Consider the following 24,470-nt stretch of genomic DNA (forward strand, 5'->3'; position numbering starts at 1 on the left):
GGGGACACGGCTAATCATGATTAGTTTGTACACTCTGCAGAGGTTTGCGCACTTTTCCCCACAAGACTCGATCGCCTCCATTGGATTTCTCGCACTACATGGTGTTTGAGAAACGGATGACCGAGACACAGTCTTTCAGAAGCGCTAGCACCTTACGATTGGGTAGACCGTACCACCTACATCCCCTACATCTGCTAGTCTACCACTGTAAGAGTTCGCACGACTTAGTCAACTATGCCAGAGCCCGTAATGGCTTGTGGCTGCACACGGAAGTTACTAGCATGAATGATCTTATGATCCCTTTGAGCCTGGGTGGCGGTCCAAAATAAAAACAGGCAAGTCCTGATAGACATCAGGTGCCTCAATCCACCCAGATGTGTTTTAGGTTTCCACCTTAGATAAACCCTTAATTAACAATCTCACATCTGTCATGGATATCACTCACCCAATCCACGTCTACTAGCATAGCATGGCATAATGAGCAAACGTAGAAGTAACTCCCAAAGGTTTGATAAGAAACAGGTAATAGGTACTACCTCATCTACTTCCCATCCCACAATTTAATTAGATCCTAATCATGCAATGTGTGAGGATTGATCTAATGCAATAAAACTGGGTTGTAGAAAAAGTATGATCAATGTGTGAACTTGCCTGCAATGTTGATGAAGATGATTCGCACTCAAAATCTTGATAGATCTACTCATCACACTCCGGTCAATCTATTGTAAGCAAGCAATAGTAACCACACATAAGCAATCACTCAAGAGATCAGAAAGAACGAAGAAGACGATTCAGAAACATCAAAACCAAGCAAATAACTCTTGCAACATAAAACAATTTCTAACAGTACCAAAATTATGTGAATTTGGCCTTATTAGAATGTTTAGGTCAAGAGCTTCGATTTGCAAAAAAGAATCAACTCAAACGGAGCTACGAAACTCAAGTTATGAACAAACGAAGTTTGAATTCAAATCTGATCTTGTTCAAATTTTAAACTTTTCAAAAACATGTTTGAGTTGGATTAATGGATAGAGGAGATCGTAACGAAGACGTGGGCGTTGGTTTCGTTGGATTTGGACTAACGAGTAAAAAGTTATAGTCATTTGAAGTACAGGGACTATTCTGTAAATGAAGTATTCACAACTAGGTCCCTGGCCGAAATTACAGAAAAAGAAAAAGACTAAAAGGCGAACGCTTTCTTATAAGATCAAAACAGTGGACGTTTGCTGTTTAATAAAACCTAAAAAAACAGATCTAGTCTAGTTTTTTTTAAACCGAACTTAAAGAAAAGAACCGGGGTCGGTTTATAGCGGTTCGTAGAGGTTTGGTGGTTTTCGAGAGAAAATCGGCGGCGGCGAGGTTGAACTCCGGCGAGGGCCGTGCGGCTCCGGCGAGCGGGGCGAGGCAAGCCGGCGGAGAGCGGCGCGGTGGCGGTGGCGCGGCGTGGTGGCGGTGGCGCGGCGCGGTGGCGGTGCAGCAGCGGCTCCGGCGGGCGAGCGGTGCGGTGGTGCGGCACGGGGCGAGGCGGCGGCGGCAGCAGCAGCTAGCGGCGGCGGCGGCGATGTGCGTCGGCGGCGCGGGCAGCAAGCAGCGGCGGGAGGCGGCGGTTGCGGGGAGAGGAGAGACGGGGCCCGGGGCGGCGCCCTTTATAGGTGGGGAGGGGAGGCGCGGCTTGGGGAAGGGGTAGGAGGAGGCCGGGGCGGGCACGACCTCCCATGGCGGCACGGCGGCGTGCTAGCTCGAGACTTCGTCCCGAGCTCAGGGGCGAGCGGCGTGGGCCGGCTGGGCCGTGGCCTGGCTGGCTAGCTGGGCCGGCCCAGTTGGTGAGGGGATTTTTTTTAAAAACACAGACAAAAAAAGAAGGAAAAACAAAATAAAATAAAATATTATATAGGCATATAATATATCAAAATTTTCAGAAAAATATTTTCTTCAACATGAACATTTTTCTAGCATTAAATAAAATACACACAAATTCAGATAATTCAAAGAGTGCTACTGGTCTATTAAAATCCAGTAAAAATCATTTTAAAAATACCAAAATGATTTCAAATAAATTTTTCTCCAATTTTCTAATGTAGGGAATCATGTTACCCTAATTTCAATATATTTTATTTTTGGAGAAAAATAATTTGAATAAAACTCAAATAAATCCAAATTGAAAATTAATTCCAAAAGGACTTGAAATTGATCCCTTTGAAACTCCCAACTCATATTTCATTTTTTGAAGAAGTCATTTTATCTTCTCTCGTGAAAATCATTTAGTTGCATAAAGTTTCTGAAGTGGAAAATATTTCCCAAATGGAATTCAAAATATTTTTCAAACCACCCCTTTCCATTTTAAATGGAAGAAGTCATGTCATCTTCTCTCTAGGGTTTTGTATTTGAAAAGAATTTGAAATTCACGAAGATCAGAAAACAAATATGAAAGTTTGGGAAAGTCCTTTTTATTCCCTCATTTAACTTTCAAAAGTTTCGAATTCACTCCACTTCCAGACAATCAATCAAACAATCAGTCAAATCTATTCTATTTTATTATAACATTCCAAAATTTAGAATTTTGGGATGTTACATGTACCCTCTTTTCTTGTACTTATACTATAGTTCTGTTAGTACTGAATTGTAATGTCATTCAGTCTAAGGCTTTTAAAATTTGGTGTCACGTTAGCACTTGTGGATCTAGCGTGAGTGGAGTGACGCTTCTTTTGTTATGTAGAACTGATTTCATATAATGTATTAGAATTGAAGTTTTTTTGGTATTGAAATTATTTACGACCAAGTTGCTACGTGATCTGTAGCCAGATTTTATTTAAGTATAAGAAATTTAGCAAAATTTTGAGAGCCAAATTTTGGTTTGAACTTCTTGAATTTTAGTAGTTGAAATTCATATTAAAAGTTAAAGCACTGGTTTAAATTAGCTACAATTAACGGATAGCCGTATTAAGTTCATAATTAGTTCACTAGTCAATGTGGGCTGATGCTTCTGTTTTTTTGTTAACTTTTGTCCTTGGTTCAACTATAATCTACTTGGTCGAGTCTTGGCCTTCTTTCTCAAGGCATTAATTGGTATCATCATAGCACTTAGCGAATAAACTAATTTGTACTGAGATTCCAATTGTGCTAGTACTTTTATCATTTTATTTTTTGTTGTTTGAAACTAGTGCCTCACTGGTCAATGTGGGCTGATGCTTCTGTTATATTTCTTGTGATTTTTCTCCTTGGTAGAACTGATATCATTTTGATTTAGTTTTGGCCTTCTTTTTTCTAGGTTGTGGTTCTTCTCAAGGCAATGTTTGCTATGACCATAGTACTTGCCGTATAGACTAAGTTGTACTGAGATTTCAGTTGTACTATTACTGTTATTCTTAGTGTGTCACTGTTTTATGGAATGCTAAATGAAACTTCCCGTTCCTTTTTATATTTTTGTAGAATGGATGTACCGTGTGTTCAAGTGTACTAGAACTCTCAGTCCTAGCATGCTAGTGACTAGGAAATACGTACTGATGGTTCTTTGCTTTTCCTGTTGCAGTACTTAGTAAATTTCTAACTACTATTAGCACGATGTTGTTAGTACTGAATGTTGTCCTCGGCTGAAACTTAGTCTTTTTTAGTGTTCTTCTGAAACTAAAAACTGATTTTTAGTGTGATAGTACTACCGTACATGTCTAAGATGTACTGAGCGTCCAAGGCTACTATTTGTTGTTGTCCTTAGTTAGTCTGCCACTATTTTTTGTGAAATATCCATGCGCGATTTTGTTGCTCCATTACTAGTGTTGCGTGGCAGCCATCAAGTTTCAACTTCAACCTAGTTCAACTTGAAATGATGGATCAACAAAATAGGAAGCTAGCATACTTGTTGAATGACATAGGCAAACTTGTTCAAACGCTAACACACATAACGTAGGGTAGCTGGTTCAACATAACGAAAGCAAACTACAAATCTGAAACAACAAGATTAAGGACAAGCAGAAGCGCGAGCAACACGAAGGCAGACTTTAATGCATCTTCATCCCGCGAAGTTGCAGTGGTAGTAGGAGTCATCCTCCTGCTCTTTTGAAATATCCCAACCTGTCACGATGTTGTCGATTGTCTTCCATGACTTGTACGTGGCGTACGCATCTATTCCTGCGTACTCGATGAGCTTGTCTGGCAGCGGACTGGTCCCCCACAGTTTGTGATCTTCCTTCTTCTCAATCTTCTTCATCATGCCTTTGTAGAATGGGTGGATGATGCCGCCTGCAACATCGGCCAAGGAGTCATAGTTTTTGTTGGTAGTTGGATCTTTCCACTTGCGCTGCATGTCGATGAAGTTGTTGGGGTTGATCTCCAAACCAGATTTGTCCAGCATCCGCTTGTCACCTCCAATGCTGAAACCGACAAATGTGTACAATTTCTCCTCCTGCAGGAACTGTTTGAGGTGCTTGAGCCTGCAAGGGGGGAGACACATATTGAAGGTTGGTGTTCTTTTTTGAAGATTTAATTCTTCTGCTTTTTGGTTTTAGAAGTGAAAATCCATGAGGTAGATGCTTATATAGTATAAGTCATGGATGAATGTAGTTCAGAAACTAGTACACAAAGTCTTGAAATTAAATTCAACTACACCATGTTACTTTTCTTTTTTGCTATCTTCAGTGCTTCACCAAATGCTTCACCAAATTGAAGAATCATTTTACCAGAGTCAATGATATATGTACTGCTTGATTCAAGTTTAGTTTTCTTTTTTGTTGAATAAAATACCTATACCAGTGCTTGATACTTTTTTGTGCATCAATTCTATATCAACTTCAGAAATTAATTTGAGCAACATGTGCATCAAGATATGGACCTATACCACTTCACCAAACATCTTTTAATACATCAATTCTATAAACTATACTAGTGCATCAAGATCAGAATCTATGCTAGTACATCAAGTTCAGAATTGTATAAACATTTTTCAGATGCTAATCCAGTGCATCAATTTCAGATGCTAATCTGGTGAAACAATCCACTTCACAGTTTCAGAAATGCACGTAACTTGAGAAACATGTACTCGTGCATCCACTTCACAAACTATAGTAGTTCATCTAGTTGGGAAACAAGTTTAATGAAGTTTTTAGGGAGTAGTAATAGTACAACAGATGAATGAATAGTAGCATGGGTTACCATTTTGTGGCCGTTGCGATGTGGTACACCAAGCAGAATTCCTCGACGCACAACTGCAAGACTGCTGCCATCTGTGGAGGTTCATCTTCGCTTGTGTATTCCACATCAACTCCGATGAAGCTCAGATACAAGCCGCCGCCCTTCATCCTGAGCATGCTCATCATCTCGTCGGCCTGTCTGGTTCGCTGGTGCAGACGATCTCCAGTGTCTCCTTGTTGTAGATCTCAACCCCTGTGAGGGTTCTCGTGTACTCGCGCTTCTCTCTGGGGACGTGAACGTCGACGAGGTTGCTGCTCTTGTACGATGTCTCGCCATGATGTCGCTTGGCGGACGGTTCCTCCGACATCACCTTCCTTCGGCGACTGTGGGCTTTGGAGAGAGAAGTTTGTGGTTTGTGTGCAGTGGAGATGGAAGCGGCAATGGTGGTTCTGTGAATGAGGCAGAGATGGAAGACAATGGGGTATTTTGTAGTCCGTCGACGGGGATGTGTGGGAGGCGGTTCATCGGGGGCGTGGGTGTAGTGGTCGTGGGGGTCCCCGTCTGCAATCCCTTGTCGCAACCGCCCAGTGGGTGGCGTGGGTGGTGGCCTGGAAGAACTAACCGTTCAAGCCAAGGGTTAATTTGGTGTCGCACTGAGTAGTCTTGTCAAGCTGTACTTATAATCTTCTTATCCCACTTGCACGTCTCCTGGGTGGTGATGATGGCATTTTGCACTGTTTAGGTGATGTATGATTTGTGATGTTTTTCCGTGTGGATGTTAAGTATTGTTTTTCCACTAAAGTCTTATACACTAGTTTATCTCAAAACATTTTTCAGTGCCCTGGGAGTTGTTGCTCAAAACTGGTGCTTATTTTATTTTCATCTGTACCAACCTAAGTTAGGCCTTTATAGTTTTTGCATTCTCATTTTAGTGCACTTATGGTTTAGTGTTGTGTGAACATAATTGTAATTTCATACAGCGTACGGTTTTGAAATTTGGTGTCACATTGGTGTGAGTGGCCTGACTGATCCTGCTTTTTAGTAATGATGTCATATGTATGTTTGAACTGAGTTTTTTTGGGGGTAGAGGGGGGGAATTGAGATTATTTACGACCAAATCTTTCGGTGAGGTGTGGATAGATTTTATATAAATAAGAAATTTAGCATAATTGACAAAGAAAATCTATTTGAACTTGTTGCATTTTAGTAGTTGAACTTGTCATATTTTATATAAATAAGAAATTTAGCATAATTCACAAACATTCTCTATTTGAACTTGTTGCATTTTAGTAGTTGAACTTGTCATATTTTATATAAATAAGAAATTTCGCATAATTCGCAAACATTGTCTATTTGAAGTTGTTGCATTTTAGTAGTTGAACTTGTCAGATTTTATATAAATAAGAAATTTAGCATAATTGACAAACATCGACTATTTGAACTTGTTGCATTTTTAGTAGTTGAACTTAAAAGTAATATTTCATTCGGTTCTTTAAATTATGTATATTTAACAAATAGGCTATTAAGTTCTCTTATTTTTAGAGGTCCAGTGTTTTTGTATCATATTTTTTCCTTTTTTTATCATCCGTGGTGCAGAGCTAAAATTATTTTTATTTATATTTTTCGTATTTAAGGTTATTGCCTGCAAAGTAGTATTTGAATTTATATATTTTCAGTTTCGAACATTTTTCTTGTACTTTATATTTCTTTGCCCCGCTCTCTAGTTTGTTTAACTGGGCTTATTGGTGGGGTGTTTGTAGACGATGGAGGCTATTGGGCCATTTTCTGGCCCAAATGGCCCGCAGGGCTGTGTAGTGCAACGTGCGCGTGCGCTCTGGGTTTAGTCCCACCTCACTAGTCGAGGGGGCTCTAGACCTGTTTATAAGCGCAGCCAAGGCTCACCAGTCGAACTCCTCCGAATACTTACCTGAGCGCTTATACACGGCACTCGCTCTCTCTCATGACCTATGGGCCCTTGACGGCAGGCCTTGCGTTGTGCGGATTACTAGGGATTCGCCCACGGGCTCGAGTTGAAGTATCTAGCATCATCAGGGCCTGCGTCAGTCCTTGAGCGGTCAATTTTTCTTTTTTTGTTTGTTTAAATCTAGTAATTGACTCCACTAGTAACTTGGACTAATTCTTTTTGTTCTAGTTCTTGTGATTTTTGTGTAAGTGTAATCTTTTTCATTTGAGTTTTTTGCCTTCTTTTTTGTGTTTGTTTTTGCGATTGTTCTCAAGGGTCTTCTGGTGTCATTTTCGGTACTATGGTGCTTGCGTGTAGACTAAGTTGTACTGATAGTCCATTCATAGTAGCACTTATGTTCTTAGTCTGACATTTTTTGGGGGTGTTAAGGATTGATGCTTCTTTGTACTTTTTATTGTAGTAATTATGTATTGTCCGATCAACTGTACTAGTACTGTCATTCTTAATCTGCAAGTGACCAACATAAGTGTGAGCTAATGCTTCTTAACTTTTTCTGTTTGTAGTACTTGTTAATTTTCTAGCAGCTACATATGAATGAGAACACTACATGAAGTACTAAGAATTTCTTGAAGCGTTGTTAAGCAACTCAAATTTTGCTGATCGTTTTCAATTTTTTGTTTTATATACAATACTACATGAAGTACTACACATGAATGAGAACACTACATGAAGTACTACACATGGAACAATGTTGTGTGATTAGTTGCTTCATAACCAGTACTTTAGAGCAGCCACAAAGTTCCATTCAGAAGCTACTTTGAATTTTAAATGATGGATTAACAACATACGAAGCTACCAAACTTATATAATGAGATAAGCAAAACATTGTACTTGATGGCATAAATAAACTTGTTCAACCATGACAAGCACGACATAATCATACTGCTTCAACCCAACGAGAGCAAACTACTAATTTGAAACAACAATATAAAAGGCAAGCACAAGCTGAAGCAAAACGAAGGCAGGCTCTGATGTATCTTCATCCCTAAAAGGGGTGAAAGGGCCGGTCGTAGTAGTTGTCACCCTCCCGCTCTTTTGCAAATTCCCAACCATCTGTGATGTAGTCGATCATGTTCCATGACTTGTACACGACGTACGCATCTAGTCATGTGTATTCGATGAGGTTGTTTGGCAGCGGGCTGATCCCCCACAGTTTGTGGTCTTCCTGTGTGTCGATGTTCTTCTTCATGCCTTTGTAAAATGGGTGGATAACGCTAGCTTCAACATCAGTCAAGGAGTCATACTCTTTTCCGGTGTATGGAACTCTCCAGAGGCGCTGAATGTCGATGAACTTGTTGGGGTTGATCTCCAAACCAGACATCTTCAGCTTCTCTTTGTCGCTTTCAATGCTGAAACCGGCAAATGTGAACAACCTCTCATGCTGCAGCATCTCGTTCAGGCGCTTGGGCCTGCAAGGGGAGAGACATTTTGAAAATTAGCATTACTTTGATGTTTGAATTATTCATTTTCGTTTTGTTTTACAAGCGATGAATCCATGAAGTAGATGCTTATATAGCATAATTAATGGATGAATGTACTTTAGAAACTAGTAAACAAAGTTCTGAAATTAAATTCAAGTACATCATGTTATTTTTCTTTTTGGATTATACATAGTTTCAGTCAATGTTGTATGTGCTGCTTTAGTACTAATTTAGTTTTCTTTTGTTGAATAGGATAACACATAACCAGTGCTGCACCAAGTCCTTAGTTTTTTTGCTTATGAAAATAACATTAGATCAAATTCAGAAAATACTTCACTACATCAAGTTCAGAAACATCTTTTTAATACATCGAGTACATAAACTACACTATTGGATCAAGTTCAGAAACTACACTAGTCGATCAACTTTAGAAATTAATCTTCCGCAAGATTTTCCAAATAGTAATCCAGTGCATCAGGTTCAAAAATACATTTATAGTGTATCTACTTGAGAAAATGCAATAGTGCATCCACTTTTCACAAACCACACTAGTACATCTAGTTGGGAAACAAGTCTGATGAAATTTTCAGGATACAGTACTAAAAAAATAGATGAACCAAACAGGGCAAATGAGTAGGGTGGGTCACCATTTTGTGGCCCCTGCGATGTGGTACACTAAGCAGAGCTCATCGATGCACAACTATAGGACTGATGCCATCTGGGGAGGTTCATCATCGCTGGTGTAGTGCACACCAACGCCGACGATCTTACGAAGCTTGCCGCCAGCCTTCCTCCAGAGCCTGGAGATCATCTCGTTGACCTTGTCTGGTTCGCTGGTGTAGACGATCTCTAGCGTCTCCTTGCCGTGGACCTCAACCCCTGTGAGTGTTGTGGTGTACTCGCGCTTCTCGCCGGGGACGTGAACGTCGACAAGGTTGCTGGTCTTGTCCGACGTCTCGCCATGATGACGCTTGGCGGACGGTTCCTCCGCCATCGCCCTCCTCCGATGACTGTGGGCTTGGGAGAAAGAAGTTTGTAGTTTGTTTGCAGTGGAGATGGAAGGGGCAATGGTGGTTTCTAGGAATGAAGCAAATATGGTAGAGAATGGGGTATTTTGCAGTGCATCGACGGGGGGTGTGTGGGAGGCGGTTCGTCAGGGTGTGGGTGTAGTGGTCGTGGGGGTCCCTGTTTGCAGTCCCTTGTGGCAACCGCCTAGTGGGTGGCGCGGGTGGTGGCCTAGAAGAACTAACCGTCCAAGACAAAGGGTTTTTACTGACGCACTGAGTAGTCTTGTGAAGCTGTACTTATCAGCTGCCTATCCCACTTGCACGTCTCAGGGGTGGTGATGATGGAGGTTTTGTACTCCTCTGTTGTGGGTACTTGGACTGGTGATTCAAGTGTAATTGAACTTACCAAATACCAGTCAGACTATGTGTGTCATGCTAATATTTTTTAAACAATTTTTTTAAGGATTTGTTTATATCAAGATAATCTTTAAAAGTATTTTTTTATAGATAAATTAGATTTTCATCAGTACAGGTGTATTATATTTGCATTTTGCTTGAGGAAATTATTTTTATGTACTGATGGTCTTTCTGAACTAGGACCGGCTTTGGTTACTATGCCTTTCAAACGATGTTTTTGAGGTTTTGACATAGCTTATTTTTTTCAAACGATGTTTTTGAGGTGTTCACGGGTGTGTTTGGTTACTATGCCTTTCGTACTGACGAGTGAGAATTTTCAGTACTGATGTACTATAAGAGTTTAAATTTTCCTTAACATATTTTTGCTGAGTTACTCGTCGATAGTAGTGTTGGCGTTACATATAATCCAGATAAGTTTTTTGAAATGTATTTGTGACTGCATTCAAAAGGATTATCAAATGGTTTACATAATAATGTCACTTGTCCAGTGGGCACAAATCACAAATTATATCTTAACTATAGTACTGATCGAGAAATCAATGACAAAGCTAAATAAGTTTTGGTAACGACAGTGTTTCTGATATGTTTCCTCATTGTGTACCGAGGCAACTGAGAGTACAAGCTTATTTTTCCAGTTGACGCAGCAGCATAACCACTATGAATTCTTCAGTCTTGAGCTCCTCCTAACTGGCCCCGAATGTTGTCCCTTGCCGGCGCCCTTTCCTGGTTGAGCCTTGGCAGCTTCATCGTCAGTTTCAGTTTCCTCGTCCCCAACACTGTCATCTTCATTGTCTTCGTCTGATTGGTCGTCATTCTCATCAAACTCTTCTTCTTCATCCTCTTCATTTGATTTTTTGGAACTCTGTACCTTGCCCTGTTTCTGTTCAGCGCCACTGACTTCCTTGCCCACTTTGCACATGCGGGCATTATGTCCGTCAGTTCCCCCACACTTGCGGCAAGTGTAGCTATTACGTGTGGTCTCCATTGGTAGAGACCTGGGCAGCTCCAGTCTGCTTGTGCAGCGTTTGCTTGTTGACAGTGGCATCTGTGCGGAGTGGGCATGTGCGGTAATTATGGTTGCTCACGACATTGCAGAATCCGCATGCCCTTATCCTGAGAGGTTTGCAGTCCGGGCCAAATTCCACGCGCCTGATGGGGCGTGGCAACTTTTTGGCTACTGCTTTCGCTGCTTTCGCTGCTTGCGTCTTACTCTCCCTCCCCTTTGTGTTTGAGAATATGGGTAGTTTAATCACCCTTTCCTGCTGCTAGTGGTAGGATGTCCTGTTGTCATGTCGTTCGCCTACAGCACCATCAAGCTCATGATTTTGCATGTGAGCATGTTGGTGCTCTTGAGTGTGCACATGAACAAGCTTTGGTTGCTGTTACTCCTCTTCCTTGTTGTTGAATGGGTCAATAGCTCCCAGATGGTTCATCTCGGATAACATTGTAGGAATATCCTGCTCAGTGCCTTCATTATCCGTGACACCTCCGTTTTTAGCAGAATGCATGGCGTCAAGTTCTTGTTCAAGTTTGTCCATGACGACCAATGACCTCGACATTTGCTCTTGGCTTCTCAAGCTTTTCTATGAACCCTCATGTTTAGCGTCAGCAGTGAGCTTTCAATGCAGTATTGGGATGCCTTGTTTGACGCTACTGTCCTCAAGTCATTTCCGTTGAATGTTGGCTGGATGTTTGGGCGTTTGGTGTATCTCCTAAGGATGTATTTCTCTAGAACACTGGCAGCCTTAATTGTCTGCATCATGCACAGGACATGCACGCAGAAAATACCTGCATTTTTTTGAAGAGGTGCGTGTTTTTTGTCATTCCATTCGAACAAAAACTTTGCAAAAAAAGTAGTAGAGTATGTAACATCTTTTTTAGTCCTTGTGTGGTCCCATAGTCTGCACTCGCACTCATATGTTTCTCCCACGGGGTCTGCAACCACCTGGAACGTGCGTTGATCCCACGCAGACAGTTTTTGCGGGTTGTTGTGCGCACGAGGAACTTTGTGGGCTCTTCCATCTCTGTCATCGTGAAGAGTGTGCTCAGTTTTAGCCTTTTTCTGATCTTGCTGTACACAGCTCGTGAGGTAAAGCTTTGCCATCTGGGTGTCAAACCCATAGAAGGTCAGCGTGTTTTGTTCCTTCTGCCCATGCAAGAATGATGACCAAATTATTAGTTTTCTCGTAGCAAAAAATTGTCTAACTAATAAAGTTTACTTTAGTAAGCATGTTATTTTTGTCTTACGACAAGTGATAGAGCTATATTCGGTTACCCATTGTCTCCTGGTACTCTATCTGCCTCCTTGTTTTGAAGCAGGAGTTTACCTGGGTGACAAACCGGTGGAGGTTTTGTCTCTCACTTACGAAGTTCTTCTTGAGCACATAGTTCATTCTCTCACTTCGTTGTGTGGATGTCATTTTGGTGCAGAAAATTTCTTTGAAGTATGCTGATATCCATCTCTCACGATCGTTCCACAAGCCCACCATCATGGCATCATCATGGAGGTTGTACTTATCCATGAGTCTTTTCCAGGCAGCCTCAAACTCAGTTGGCATGAGGGGCCAGTTCAGGATTGATGTGAATTCATCCTTAAAGTCTTCATGCAGGTTGTGCAGGTATGCGAGGTGTTCCCTATACTTCTTCATAATATGCCAGCGGCACAGCTTGTGTACTGTGTTCTTGAAAGCATCTGGGATCGCCAAAGCCATTGTCGGGCACTGGTCTTGTAATGAGAAAATAGACATGGAGTGGTCAGCAGATGGTAGTGCATATATACAAAATAGAACTGACACAACATTTTTATTGTGTTATTTTCCTTTTTTTGATGGGGGTTGATTTTGGCGGCTGTACCTGTGAGGATGCATGTAGGAGCCTTCTGTCTCATGCACCTTAAAAATGTCTTGAACAGTCATCTGAATGAATCTGCATCCTCATCTCTTATCAGCGCGAAACCAAAGAATGTAGTCTGTAAGTGGTTGTTAGTACCTACAAACACCCCAAGTGGCATATGGTACTTGTTGGTCTTATATGTGGTTTCAAACGTTACACAGTCACCAAAGTCCTGATAGGCCCCTTGACAGCTTGCGTTCGCCCAAAATATGTTCTTAACTCTCTCACACTCATCGAGTTGCATGTCACAGAAGAATTCCCTGTTTATAGCTTTCATCTCCCTAAAGAAGTTGACAGTCTTTAGGACATCATCCACATCATCCATCCTTGAATTCTTTGCTTTGCTGCATATTAAAAGTGAACAGTCATTCAAAAATGCATGTTGAACTAGCGTCAGGTCATGTGTTGCGTAATATGTTTGTACTGACAGAGGAAAAAAAGACGGAGGCGGTTTATGGGAGGAGAACGAGTTTGTACTTATAGGTTAATCAGGTCTTTGGCATTCATTTTGAGGAAGTAGCTACCAGGGTCATCATCGCCCAGTATGCTCATGATTTACGCATGTTTAATGCCTTTGAACTGTATGTACTTTACGTACTCCAAGATTGTTTTGTCAAAGTTTTTGTGGGAGTGCAAGAAGACAAGCATTTCAGGGGTGAGCTGTAGCCTGTGGTTGTGTTCCCAGACTATCTCTTTTACGACAAGTGTTCCATCCTTTTCCCTCTTTGGCCTCATTTTAGCCCTGGAGTTAGTCCTGGCTGTCGTCTTGTTCCGCTGTCTATTTGCTTCTGACACCTTCGATTCATAGATTCCATAGCACGTGCAATAAAAGTAGACTTTGGTCTCAACCTTGGAGCCTTCCTTGATAGCAAATCCTGCGTGCTTTGCATAGACGTTGTAGAAGTCCCTTGCTTCTTGGAAAGTTCCAAAGCGCATCTCTAGCCTTGGCAGAATGTAAGCTTCAGTGTTAGGTGGCTGCACGCAAGAGTGAGCAAACAAAAACACAGTTATGAAAATGTTAGATGGGGTGGTCATAGTACCATGGTATGGACTGTTCTTCTATGTTTTTTCTGATTGTGGATACTTACATGTGTATAGCTCTGTGCTGCCTCCGGTGTTTGCTGTTCACCCTAGTGTATGGGCGCGGGTGGTGTCACCCTTGGCACATGCAGCAACGCATCTCCTGGAGGGAGCAATGTTGATGAAGGTCTCCGTCTCTCATTGTACGGCCGTCTCCCCTTAGATTCGTTGTGAGGTTGCTCCTGTCTATATGGCTCATATCTTGTACTTTGCGTCCTGATAGAGTGGCCAAAATTCCTGTTTCTTTGGCCTGGTCTTCCTGTCACAACCGCTTTTGCAGCACGGATGATTGATGTAGACAGAGCGACTGGTGGAAGCATGTGTGTCCTTGCCTTTCTGCATGCGTTAGGGAAGGAAAACATTCGTTGTTTGGGATATTGTTGACCTTGTTGCAACCCAGCAGTGGCAAAGCTTGTATTCCCAGATATCGGTGTTTGCTGCATAGAAGAACCAGTCCGTGCTTCTGATGATTCTGGTGTAGGTTGAAATCTGCCTGTATTGTTGAAGTATCCAGGTACTATTTCTGGTGTTACCCAACCAGGCGTTGCCCCATATCTGCTTGGCTCATCAAACCCTCGGTGCGTGTGGCGCCTTGCATGTTTCTGCAATGACATCAACAATTTTGGGATTAATATTTTCTGCATTTTTCTCCTATACATGCTATGGGTAACATGTCATGCACTGAAGGCAATGTACAAGTTGGACTTGGATCGCTGGTCGTTATTAAACTTTGTTCTCTATTTTGTATCTGGTTTAGTTTTCAATCGAACTAATGAACATACATGTTCAGTACTGATGTACTGATTTTTAGCACTGCTTGCAAATTGAACATTGAACTTCATTTGTTATGGAAAGTTTTTTTTATCTTTTTTCCTATAACTGATGCATAAACATTTGGTGCACTGCTTGCATACTGAACATTGAACTTCATATATGTATGGATATGCATATATATATAACTGATGCATGTCTTCTCTTTTTTTTCTTCTATAACTTATGCAACTACACTAGAAGTACTCCTATTTTATGTATCATTGAACTTACTGTGTAACAAGTGTATATTTTTCAACAACATTCTTTTTTACTAGTTCGAACTGGCGCAGCTACATGGCATGCACTAGTAGAAATTACATCATACAAACTTGCAGCGGTAGCTGAACCTTATATAAAGCCTAGTAGCTAATTGGACTGATGCATAAGTCTATGTTTTTTGGCTTGAATTGAAGCTAGCATATTAGAGGTACTGATAGTAACCTCGACATCCAAATAGTGAATCAAGTGGCAGGGGTGTAATGAACTAATGCAATCATTTTTGCAATGTACTATCTACTCCTGCATCATAGGAACATGTGTCACTGATGCAACACACATGTAGTACTGATGAATCTGATAGTGTAACATGTATGCAGATCATAGTGTGTGCAATTTTTAAACCGAATCTTCTTCATTGCAGGACTGATGAACTGATGAACTGAACACAAACATTACCTCCAGTGGCATGTTCTTGGAGCTGACTTCTTCTTCCTCCTCTCGTGGGTGACGTACTGGCATGTTCTTGGGAGGCGGCGCCATTGATGCATGCAAGGAGCTTGGGGAGACGACGGCGCTGCTGCTTGTGGTGGATGTCCGGCGATGAGGTCTGGGGAGGCAGCTGCTGGTGGGGATCACGGCCCCGACAAAGGAGCCCCGGTGAGGGAGGGAGATAGGAGGCATGGATCACGGCCCCAGCCAAGGATCCCGCTGGCGAATAAGGGGATGGGGGCGGTGGATCCGTCACCGGCCAGTCACGACGCCGCGGGCTCCCTCGCTCCGGTTGCCACCGTCGCTCGCTCGCCCGCGATGATGCCTCCGACGGAAGAAGGTGGGTTGGGTTCGGGTTGGCTCGGGGGGAGGGGGCGGCGCGCGGTGGGGGAGGGAGGAGGCGAAGCACCGACCGGGAGGGTGGGGGTGACGCGTTGTTCGGTCACCGTCGCGCCTATATAGGGCCGGACAGTAACAGAATATTATTCTGTTACGGGTAACAGAATAGTCCAGCCCTATATATATATGTGTGTGTGTGTGTGTGTGTGTGTGTGTGTGTGTCTATATATATATATTACACGGTGAAGAGGGTGGCCAGGGGCAATACTACGCGTCATATAGGACACTCACTCGCATGCGATGCTTCCATCCATGGTCCCGCGAGGTTGTCCTCCATCACTTTGACCTAGCAAGGAGGGTTTTTTTGGTTGTGTTGCGGTAGGAGTATATAGTATGCGTCAAAGAGGGGAGGAGGGGCCGGGGAAGCACATATATACTACACACACGTCATGAATCGATCTTGCTCTGTGTGGGGACTTTTCGGTTTCCGAGGCAGGTGCCACAAATAAGTTGCGCATATTGGGTATTAAAAACATCACCAACACATTGGGCCAGGTGCAGATGATGGTTGTCACTCATTCGCCCGTGACTCTTCCCTCCATGGGTCCGCAAGGTCGTCGTCCATCTAATATATGACACAACGAGAAAGGTAATTTGATGAACAAGGAGGATTATTTTCGGGTTATGTTACGATACGTACGTAGGAGTATATATTACGCGTCGAAGAGGGGAGGGGGCAACATATATATACTACATGTCATGAACCTCGGTTCGTGTGTGGGGGATGACTTAAAGGTTTCCGAGGCAGGTGCCACATCAAAGTTCTGCATATATATTAGGTATTCGAACATCACAACCACACATCTCCATACATGTGTTTGGCCCACAGGAAAGCGATGGCGGTTGTCCTCTAGCACTCACTCACGGGGTTATCGGCGAGATGCTTCGTCCATCTCTGTGTGCCCGCTTGGTCAATCACTTCGACCCACAGCGATAGAGGTTAATATGACTTATAATTAGGAGGGTATTAAATTTTGGTTCGTCTTATATGGTTTGGTACATGCAACTACAATTTGCGTGCATGTGTACGCACAAATCCCTCCCACCGGGTCGAAGTGGTGGTGGGGGGGAGCACGCAACACATCATGAACCAGATCTGTGTGGGGACTGTGCGTTTTTCGACGCATGCATGCACTACAAAAAAATACACTTACGTGATGATACGTGTTTGTCATAGTAGGTCACGTTTTGTGTCATGCATGTACATCCATGACGATTTTATGACAGAATCAAGATAGTCATAGCTGTGCTGTCGTAGAAGTGTTCCATGACATTACCAAAATTATCATCACGGAAGTGTCCACTTCCATGACGATAAATGGTGCGTCATGGAAATGCTTTCGTCAAGGGTAACCGACACGTGGCATCCATCGTAATGGGTCGTCGTTAAGCTACCGGGTTCCGGTTTGGATCCGATAACCCATTAACAGCCTGGACCAATGGGGATTTTCCACGTGTAAAATTATAATTGGCTGGAGGAAACACGTGTCTGCTCCTCGGTGGGCCAGATGTCGTCCGTCCAATGGAGGAAACATGCCCATGATACGTCGACACGTGGCAGGGCCCAACAGAGGCCCATATAGGTTAAAAAGGCCGGCCCAGTCAAAGGCCCGTAGTACTTACTCAGGTACTAGTGGGCCAGCCCAATAACAACCTTTTTAAACATGGCCAGTTTACGGCCCGAAGCCAGATCTGGCCCGTTAATTGTTCGCCGAATATTTGGGCCCAATTACAGCCCAGTGACTTTCGGCCTCTTAGAGGCCCAATGTAGACATGGGCCCATTTCAGCCCGGTGTGTCTTTCGGCCTGGGAATGGCCCATGCTCCCCATGGGCCACATATGGTCTGATGCGACATGCGGCCCACTAACGGCCCGTGATAAAGGTGGCAACAGTTCAGCCCAACGTGACTTTGGGCCTGTTAAAGGCCTGTCATATAATTCGGTCCGTTGATGCCTGTACTAAGCTTTCGGCCTCTTAAAGGCCCATGATATCAGTGGGTGAACTAAGGCCCGAGATATGTTTCGGCCTGGAAACGGCCCATCATATAACTGGGCCAAAAAAGGCCCGGTCTACATTTCATCTTGCTGAAGGCCCATCGACGACTAGTGAAAATTGAAGCCCAACATGCATTTCGGCCTGCTAAAGGCCCATGGTTTCTTCTGGGCCATAACAGGCCAGCAGAATATGCATCCTATTAATGGCCCAAAGCTACATGGGCCCAACTAAGTGTTGGGTCAACTAAAGGCCCAACTAAAATTTTGGCCGAATATAGTCTGGAGTAAGTTGTGGGCCTGGCGCAAAGTGTGAAGGCCCCAATGTCCTTTTGGGCCCAAGAAAGTTGCAAGCTGGCCCAATTTTGGCCCGCTAAAAAGCCAGCCCGTTAGAGAAGAATGTTTCGGCCCGGTCAACTGCATCAGATTTTTCAGATAGCGAATGATGGCAGTAACTAGTAGGAATTAAGAACAAACCTACTCTATACAATAAAGAAATTACGGCATAGTAACTTAGAATAAACCTACACTATACAATAAAGGATTTATGGTATATTACATCCACTGGGCATCGAAGTTCGCCACCAGTGATCATAAAGCGCAACGAAGAAGTGGATTACAAAAATTGGGCACCATGCAGCGTATCAAAATAACACCGAACCGAGACCACTTCCAAGATAGTTCAAGAAAGGTTAGCCTTGCGCAGGAACTACTGCGCAAGCTGCTGAGCAAGGCTGTGAGACTGGCCTAGCATGTCGGTCATAGCATCCATGTGTAGCTGTTTAGCAATGAGGTTCTCATTGGTGTTCTTCGCAATCTTTCTTAGAGATAGGACTTCAAGTTGAAGTTGAGTTGAAGAATGCCTTTCTGCTAGAACCTGGGACTGAGGAAGTCGAACTGATTCAGACAGCGAATTCTGTGAGCTTCTCTGAATGCTAGTATCAAGTAACTTGAACACTGCATCAAGACAAGACTTTGGGGTTGTCTTGCTATCTTCAAGATGTTTTGCCTTCTCTGCTGCAATATATGTTGGGTTTGTCTCACAGCCTTCAACAGACTTGTGCATGCCATCAGCCATATCACCCTGAAACAAGCAGAGAGATGACAGGTTTTGCACGTGTATAAACAAAGATGATAATTGTGCTGTCAATTACATCCAATTTCAAATTAGAAAATAAAGAGTAAGTTCAAACTATCAATAGCACAATTTTTCATTGTTCATAATGCAAGGAGCTTCACCACACTACTGGATTACCATGTCAACATAACAAGCATAGATGAAGGGCAAAGACAATCATTGTATCCATTTTGGTTAATGTGCATGGCATGTTGTTCATATCATCAGCCACATCAGTAAGATAAAACAGGAGATGACAAGGTGCAAACATGGGCTGCTTCACCACACACTGGATTATATATCCACAAAAACAAGCATACATATAAGGAGTATTGAGTAATGTGCATGGTATGAATAAGGAATTTGGTTTTAAAAGTAAAACTTGGAACTTACGGTTGTTGCAAACATGCATTTTGATAGAAACAACAAACTAAGTAGCAGTTAACGATAGGGAGTATGAGCAAATTAAATAGCAGTTGTGGATAAAGGCTTCAAAAGGACTGACTTATGTTAACAGTTAACACCGGCTTTATAATGCTCTTCTCCATGTCAAGGGAAGGATAACTCAAGAATTTCAGCACAAAATCTTCTTCATAAGCATTTCTTGTACTCTAAATTTTGTAGAGTAATTATAGATATGATAATACTGGAAAGGATAGAGGATAATGAAGATAAGATGCGGATTGATGCTACATAATCAACTACCAATCCCTGGAAGTACAAGCGTTACAGGACAAAATGTACTGACAAGAGCAATGGACTACACTTCTGCACTGGCATTGTCTGTGTATTCAACTTTTTGGTAAGATTAAATATAGATCTAATATTTTTTAGTAAATGGTGGGCCAGGGAGAAAAGATGCATAATGCTACACAATGAACCAATCCCTCTTCCCATAATATAAGAGTGTTTTGAACACTGGTGTACTATACAAAATGTTCTTATATTACGGGACGGAGGGAGTAGCTGTTAATGTAAGTACAATGGTAGACAATGTTCAGTCCTTAAAAGAGGACTGTAGAGCTAAACCTCTTCAAAAGCATTGGGTTGATTCTAAATTTATGTAAGAGTCCATATGGATCTTATAATGTCCACCAAATGGACGATAACGAGGCTAACATGTGAAGTGATGCTACATAATCAACCAACTGTGAATGTAAGTATGGTCATACAGGGCAAGAGGTACTCACAAGAGCAATGTAGTGTGCAGCTAGTTACGAGATTCTGTGGTCCCTTGAGAATGAATGTTCTTCTGCTAACAATTTTCGTACAAAGTGAGACGTTAAGGCAAATGCAGAAATGTAGTTCAAATTGTGATGTGATATCATAGACATTACCTTACGCTGCAGACGACCAATGTGTAACAAGATTATTCCAGTCACTGTCTGATAAATGTAGCACCGGAGACTTTACAGAAATTTCATTTAGAGGCTTTCCATCGAAGTGTGCTTGCCTCAGGTAGGAATGATAATTCATCAATGAGTGCTTGAAAAGCGCAACAAACCCTTGCTCATCTTGACAATCCAGTTTGGTCCTCGCCTACTCAAAATAATGAAATATTGTGTCTTCTATCAGCAGAAACATATGCAGTAATTACCATGAATAACATTAGTACATTACTTATGCGTAAGTTGCGGAGGAAGACTGGAAATTGTTTTGTGTCTACGGTATAATCTTTCCATAAAGGGAAGATGCGCACAAAGTGCCTGACAACAATATATGCTTCGTCTTCTAAACTGGGAAGAAATGGAACATGGGTCCTATTTGCTGCGATTGGGGCTCTCTCTGGTTCGAAAAGGGATTTGGCAACTGGATTTGGTGTACTCTTTGCTGGAATGGGGGTTTTGCGTCGTAGAGCTGGTGCTATGTCAACCGGCATCATCATATTGTTTATTGCAGTTGGGGTCTGCTGAGTTGGGGCATCAGAGAAGACCAGTGTAGTAGGGCTAGAGTGTCCTAGAGTTGGGGCCATGTTTTGTGGGTCAGGTGATATTTCAACTACACCTGATGGGCTATTTGATTTATTAGATGTCACTACCATTTCCAAATACTTTGCTTGTGCTCCTCCGTGATCAGCAATCACCCTCTTCCTTTTGAACGTCTGATACACAAGAACAACATTTGAATGGATAAATATGGTATGATGACAGATGGAATATGTACTAAAAATGGATAGGCAGGGCTTATTCATAGACACAATGTGTAAACTAATCTAATGGCAGTGCAACAAAGTAGAAGTAATGCAAAGCATCAGTTGCAAGATATGTTCAACCAATATAACCTTGGAAAGTTAGAGAAAGCACCTTGATGGGTGAATAAGATAGGGCATCTGCCTCTGACTCCTCCACTAGGGAGCTACATTGACTTAGGTCTCCCTCTAACTCAGAATCACTATTAGGATCATATTCTGAGCATGAATCTGTAGGTGGAGAGTGTTTGCATTGCATTGCATCCAGACTTGATTTCAGTCCCTTAATGCCAAGTTTGACAGCCATGGCATTGTTCTGCTTTATTCTTTTCATGCGCGCAAGCTCATAATCATTATAATGTTGTTCAGAATCTGAGATTCATGAAAACATAAAAAATAATCAGATTATCTATGCAATGCATTGCGGATTCAACTCGAAGAGTGTCTCCCTATAAACCGCTACATATGCAAAGTTCACCCTCCAACCATGCTGACCAGACCACACACAGAAATACAAACCTCTTATGTCTCTATAACAGGCAGACACACATTTCAAAACTGAAGTAGGAACATTAGAATCATATCAAATTCTTTTTTGAACAAATAAACTAAGGAATTATGAGTGGCATAATGTTTAGCTTCAATGGTGGAGTGTTGGTAGTACGACACAAAGCAAGTAGGCAGATTGTATTCCATGTAAAAGACTGTAGTCTATGTAAAAGGTGGAAATGACACTTTCTTTCTACACAATGTAGTGTTCGTTGCCCACACATGATGCAAGAGATCACACAGAGAAATACTATTCACTCATGTCTGCAGTTCCAGTATTTTGAAATAGGGTGGTCCACCCTAAAATAATATTGACAACAAATATGACAAGGCAAGCATAGATGTAGTGAATCAATCATTTACTTGTGAGCTTACTAGGACAAGTATGCAGAATTGTAACTGTAGTAAGAGACCGTCCAAAATCTGAATCAAGAAGTTGGTCTAGCACTTAATGTTTGCAACTAATCGACGTGAATAATTGGATATCATATCGAATGAGTAAGAGATACAAGTAAATTTGTCAACAAAACTGGCTTGCAGTAGTAATCTGGGTCAATGTCACTACGGCCAACAATCCAAAATGACTGGTGCCTGTTCCTAGGGCCGGAAATTTGAAACCCTGTGAACTTTACAAGTACTAAAGATTACTGAAATACATCTGAACCATTAAGTGTAGGTAGCACTCAGTACACAACAAACCCTAATGACACTCATGCCTAATGAGTAATGAATCAATTAGAAAATGGGTGATGAGGACTGGCTGCTGAGTGTTGAGGACGTATCTCTAGATAAATCGGGTTGGCTTAGTGGCTGCTGCACGCCTGAGCCTACTGCGTGAATAGAGATCGGAAGCACAGCAGAACAGAGGGGAATCAGGGCCTGGGCCGACCCAAAATCCCAGGGTGGGCCGCAGCCCATCGTGGGCACCGTTTAGAGATACACACCCGAGCGACGAACATGCATTTACGGAACTAAATTAGGAACATTTAGTTGACCAATTAAACAACTTTGTTTTAATAATATCACATCCGTATTTGAACAACTAAGCTTGTTTAGCTTGATGGGTGGAGCAGTGCTATTATGACACGAAGCACATATGCTGATCGTATAGTGATCATAAAAGGGGGAAACCCTAAGCATTTTTTTGAGCAAAAGAGGGTTTCCCTCCGATTTCTATTAAAGAAACCACCACAGAACCAACATGATCAATTAAACCCTAAGCATGATCAATTAAACCCTATTATGATTGTGCCATGGCAGATTTAAAGCTGCAAACCGGAGAAATGCTATTTAGCATCCATTGTTAGCTTCGAACTAGGAACTAAATTCTAAGAGCTAAAAAGAAATTACATTAACCAAGTTACGATCTATTTTCTGGTTGAGATCAAAAAGTTGAGGAAATATGAAGTACCACCATTCTTGCGGCACCATATAGGCATTGGGGGTGCGATGGCTGTCGGTTGCATTGAAGCAGATCTGCGATGGTAGACGGGTGCATCGGGGGATAAGTCCCGTTGCGGTGGATGAGAAGGTCGTCTGAGCGGCCCCGACAAAGAGGACGACGGCACCGATGAAGCGAGAGGACGCGATGCAAGGCTCTTGGTTCATTGCTATGGATGAGAAATGTCCATCTCTAGCAGTGGACGACACGGTCTTGGTAGGCGCTCTGGCATGGTGGAGGGCAGTGGCAATGGATGGGGTGGAGGACGGCGACGATGGATGGGGTGGCGAATGGGGGAGGCTGGTGTGGGGATGGTGTTCTAGCGTGGACGGTGTATGAATGGGAAAATGGAGGGAGATGTATGTGAAGGAAATATGCCCTAGAGGCAATAATAAAGTTGTTATTTATATTTTCGTATATCATGATAAATGTTTATTATTCATGCTAGAATTGTATTAACCGGAAACTTAGTACATGTGTGAATACATAGACAAACAGAGTGTCACTTGTATGCCTCTACTTGACTAGCTCGTCAATCAAAGATGGTTAAGTTTCCAAGCCATGGACATGTGTTGTCATTTGATGAACGGGATCACATCATTAGAGAATGATGTGATGGACTAGACCCATCCGCTAGCTTAGTACTATGATCGTTTAGTTTATTGCTATTGCTTTCTCCATAACTTATACATGTTCCTATGACTATGAGATTATGCAACTCCCGAATACCGGAGGAACACTTAGTGTGCTATCAAACGTCACAACGTAAATGGGTGATTATAAAGATGCTCTACAGGTGTCTCCGATGGTGTTTGTTGAGTTTTCATAGATCGAGATTAGGATTTGTCACTCTGATTGTCGGAGAGGTATCTCTTGGCCCTCTCGGTAATGCACATCACTATAAGCCTTGCAAGCAATGTGACTAATGAGTTAGTTACGGGATGATGCATTACGGAACAAGTAAAGAGACTTGCCGGTAACAAGATTGAACTAGGTATTGAGATACAACAACGTATGTTGTTATGCGGTTTGACCGATAAAGATCTTCGTAGAATATGTAGGAACCAATATGAGCATCCAGTATTCGCTATTGGTTATTGACCAAAAGTGAGTCTCGGTCATGTCTACATCTCTACCTAATATTAAAGGGAGGATTGTTTCTCCAATTTTTTTGGTTTATAATGGAGCCAACAGGATTTTCGTCCGTCCGGCATTTTTCTGTTCGTCTCTATTCATTTCTGCCAAAAAATCATACAGACGCGAAAAGAGCGCTGCGCCAAGAGGACTCGAACCCAAGCACTCACAGTAATGAATTTAGAACTCTATCCATTGGACTAC

This window comes from Triticum urartu, chromosome 3 (genome assembly GCF_003073215.2).
Source record: "Triticum urartu cultivar G1812 chromosome 3, Tu2.1, whole genome shotgun sequence".
Lineage (NCBI taxonomy): Eukaryota > Viridiplantae > Streptophyta > Magnoliopsida > Poales > Poaceae > Triticum > Triticum urartu.